Here is a 4,238-nt window from a genome sequence, read left to right as displayed (position 1 = left end):
GGGTGGCCCTGGGCAGATCGTAGCCCCCATCTGTGAAAGGTCAGGACTGCAAGTCCTCGTCCTCTCTGAGCCTCAGTTTCCCTCCCTCAAAAGGAGACAAGTGCGTCCCAAGTTTGCGTAAGGGGCCACGTTACAGACGCTCGGATGTCCATGGCTCCCTCCACCATAAGTGAGCGGCCTTGTGGCCCAGAGCCTGTGAATGGCATCTTTGTGGTTCTGCTGCCTCTCCGGGCCCCTCAACGCAGCCTGGTACAGCCTGCGCCCCTCACGGCTGCCTCTCCAGTGGGAGGAGCCAATCCAGGGCCGGATTCCTGCCAGGCCTGGCTTCCCTGCCGACCACGGGGCCCAGGACAGCTGTGCCAGCCAGAGCCATAGGCTGCACCCCAGCACTGTCATGTCAGAGCCAAGGAGGGCAGGACGAGGCCATCACCCCATTGCCCTGTCTCCGCAGACATCCCTGCCAATCTCAGGCTTCAGGGCCTTTAGGTTACAAATAGGGAAACTGAGGCCCGGGCAGAACAGAGAGGCTAGATTTAAGCCTAGATTTAAGGAGGGATGTGCTTATGGCTCATCAGATTTGCCAAGAAATCTGTGACCCCATGCCTACACGGTCGCCCCTCGACAGGAACCAAACCTGTGGGTGTCCAGGACATGGCCGATGCGATGAGCTGTTGTCCTGGGCCGGAGGGATTCCAGAATTAACCGTGAGCTCCAGGCAGAGGGGATGCCTCTGCTCGGTGGATAGGAGTTCAGCGGGGCAGAGCCAGGCTGGGCTGGAGCAAAGGTGTGGTGTCCGATCTGCCCTGTGCCTGTTACTGAAAATGTGTCCGTAGCAATTGTTTCCACGTCTGTCGTTGTCCTGGATGACGATGCTCTGAAGGGAAGCCCGGACTGGCCTGAGCGGGCAGCTCAGAGGCCCCGCCTGGCCGTCAACCCGACTCACAGTATGGCACATGCTGGTCCAGGTCTCAGGCCCGAGCGTGTTTTGCAACGTGAAGCCTTAGTGGCCGGTGCTTGGCAAGTGCCTGGCTAATTAAGAGGACATTAGCACCCTGGGCAGAGGCCCGCTCCTGCCAAGATGTCCTTGCCAGGAGCAGGGCCGGATTCCCTGGCCACAAAGAGGCTGCTTGCTGGCTGGTGCCGGGCCTCAGCCTCCCCCCGCCTGGCCGCCACCCCACACCTGCTCCAGGCAGCCTGCACCCGCCCTTCAGGACTCCCCTGCTCCCTCCATCAGGGCCCACGAAACCTCAGCAGGACAGGCCCATCTCTGGCCTCAGTTCCATCTGTCAAATGGGCACGGTCACCCATTCCTCCCTGAGCCTGCACGGAACCCGCTACCATAAATGTGCATGAGTCCAGAGGTGTTTGGGTCAGCTACAAGAAACGGGGGCCTGCTCTTCCCCTAGTCAACAAGCTCTGAGCTATTCTGATCGATCTCTGACGCTCAGGGGGAAAGAATACCAAGAAACATCTTTCATTGGCACGGCTGCCTCGGCCACCACCCTCATCCGCTCCATCCCAGCCACCTGAGGTAGCCAGGGTGGCTTCCCAAACGGCAAATCTGATCCCGCCCCTTTGAGCTTGAACCTGTCCATGACTCCCCAGTGCCCAAAGCCCAGAGCCCCTGGTGATCTGACCTCTGCCCATCTCTCCTGCCTCCCCTCCTCCCGTCCACTCACTCATACCCCTTCCATACGGGGATGCTGCTCCTCAAACTCGGTGCCTTCGCACATGCTGTTCCCATTGCCGGCTACGCCCTTCCCTGTATTCTCCAGTTGCCAACCCCCTGCTCATTCTAAAGACCCCCTTCAAACATCACCAGCCTCCCCTGGGGAGGTTCAGGTCCCCTCAGCTGTATTCCAGGCCCCTGGCTCTTTCCCTCGCACCCACAGAGGGGTGACCCAGAGGTCAGGGCAGGCATGTTAACCAGCGCTGTCCAGTAGAACTACTGCAATGATGGACTATTCTAGAATCTGCTCTGTCCAATACGGGAGCCACCAGTCATATGTGTGGCTGTTGAACGTTTGAAATGTGGCTTGTGTGACCGAAGAACTGAACTTTTCATTTTACTTCGCTGTAATTAATATAAATGTAAAGCCATATGTGACTAGAGCTGTCCGTATTGGATGGCAATGACCTGGGCATCTCTGGGGCCCCCTGCCGCAGCCTGGGCAGCCCCCAGGAGGCTGGAGCAGAGTTTGGGGACTGGCGGGAATGAATTACAGATGTGACAACAGGTGTTGGCACCCAACAACTGTTGTTTGCTCCTTTGCCCTCCTGCCACACCGGTGGGCAGGGCGGTGTGTGTCCCCNTGGGCAGGGAACAAGGTCAGCTGGAATCAGTTTATGAAGAATTGAGGTCAATTTTAACAGGTGTTGAACTAAATTATTATTTCAAGGTTTTTTTTCTGAATGGACAATACACTCATGTAGTTCAACTATCCAAGAACATAAAAAGCCCTTCGTGACCGTCTCCCTTTCCCGTTCCACACTACCTGTTAGGCTTGTTTCTTGTATTTTCCTTTCTTTACACAAAGACAAGCAAGCACGGATCTGTATTCTTCCCTCCATTTTCAAACAGTATTTTCAGCCCTGCTTTTATTACCTGATGTATCTTTTTTTTTTTTTTGCTTTATTGGGGATCAGTGTGTTTTTCCAGGACCCATCAGCTCCAAGTCAAGTTGTCATTTTCAGTCTAGTTGTGGAGGGCGCAGCTCACTGGCCCATGTGGGAATCGAACCGGCAACCTTGGTGTTAAGAGCCTGTGCCCTAACCACCCGAGCTAACCAGCCGCCCCTTACCTGATGTATCTTAATACAGTCTGCTTCAGTACGGAAGTGGCTCCCTTGTTCTTGTCTATTGCATGAATGTGCCATGTTTAACTGGCGCCGTATGGAAGGACTTTTGGGTTCCTGCTGTTGGTACCTGCTTTGCAAGGACCCCCTCCCAACAGTGAAGCCCTCAACCACAAACCAACACTACGTATGTGCTTCTCTTTCCTCAGCTGTGGCCCACACACCATGTAAAAATTGAAGACTGTCCGGTCTTGGCTTGAACACCTCTGGTGATGGGGAACTCACCCTGTCTTCTGTCCATGGCAGGTATGTATTAGAGCCGGGACGCCAATCAAGGCCACCTGACTCCACTGTCCACTCCTTGACCTTTGTGCCGGGGTGCACCTTGGGGTTTCAGTGCAGACAGCCCCTGTCATCCGTGGTGAGCCTAGGGGATTCTTTGAGGCTGCTCGGTGGGGGGTAAGGAGTCTGTCTCCGCGGCTCAGAACCCTCACTCGGGAAGCTGGGTTCAGGGCTGGCTGAGCAGCCCTTCCTGGTGGCCTCATTTCCCTGCCCAGATCAGGCAGTCGGGCGCCCGGTGGCCAGCTTGGGAGTGGCTCAGGCCTGGCCCCAGCCAAGCATCTCCGTTCTCCCTGTGCCATGCCCTCGTTCCAGGGCAGCTCAGGTGGCGCCTGGGCTCCCGTGGGGCCCAGGGACATAGTGTCCGTGTTCCCGTCTTTCCCCAGAGGGACCCGAGGTGGGGCCTGCAAACAGGACCCTGTGACCTCGCCGGACACAGAGGTGCCCAGTGTAACCGAGACTCAGGAAAGGCAAGAGAAGGGAAGCGGCGTGGTGCCGATCAGGGAGTGACTTGATTGATGGCGAGATAGACGGCATCGATAGGTATTTAGATACAGAAATGCATAGATTTTATTTGTTTATTTGGTTTTGGCTTTGGTTTTATTGCTCTGCGTCTTGCCTCCATGCCTTGGCAATGCCTCCCATGAGCCCCCTGTCACCACGGCTACTGCTCCCACCCTATTCTCACTGGCATGTGGATGGTCATCAGATGCCTCCTGGGCTGTCATGTGGGCCTGATGCTTCCGGCTTGATTCTGGGGCAGTGACTGCTGGGACCAGCTGGGCCCTTGCCTCTACCTGCCCCAGCGCTGGGCCTTTTCACCAAGGCTGGGGCTGAGCTCCAGCTGTGGGCTCCCTGTGGCTCCTCCTCCTTACAGAAATCTTCCCAAGTTCCACCCTCCCAGCCCCTGAGAACCGGGGCCCTCCTGCTGGAGTCTGCCCTTGGGGAGCACAGATTTTGTCTGGTGGGGGAGCAGACATGAAATCAATGACAATCTTTGTGCCCAGGGCTTTATCTGCTTTAACTTCCCAACAAGCCTTGAGTCATCCCCATTTCACAGATAAGGAGACTGAGGTGAAGAGACAGGATCAAGCAGAAAGCAGA

General features: G+C 56.2%; 1 long non-coding RNA gene across 1 annotated transcript in view; it reads left to right on the top strand.

The window, feature by feature from the left end:
- Nucleotides 1–4,232, top strand: part of LOC109380205 (uncharacterized) — a 9,411-nt gene extending 5,179 nt beyond the window's left edge. The window contains exons 2-3 of the long non-coding RNA XR_002123401.1: nt 3,005–3,101; nt 3,521–4,232. This is a non-coding gene — a long non-coding RNA (uncharacterized LOC109380205). The remainder of the gene's footprint in view (nt 1–3,004; nt 3,102–3,520) is intronic.
- The last annotated feature ends 6 nt before the right edge of the window (nt 4,233–4,238 follow it).

This window comes from Hipposideros armiger, unplaced genomic scaffold, assembly GCF_001890085.2.
Source record: "Hipposideros armiger isolate ML-2016 unplaced genomic scaffold, ASM189008v1 scaffold_33, whole genome shotgun sequence".
Lineage (NCBI taxonomy): Eukaryota > Metazoa > Chordata > Mammalia > Chiroptera > Hipposideridae > Hipposideros > Hipposideros armiger.
The sequence above is the reverse complement of the archived record's forward strand: the minus strand, read 5'-3'. Positions and strand labels throughout refer to the sequence as shown.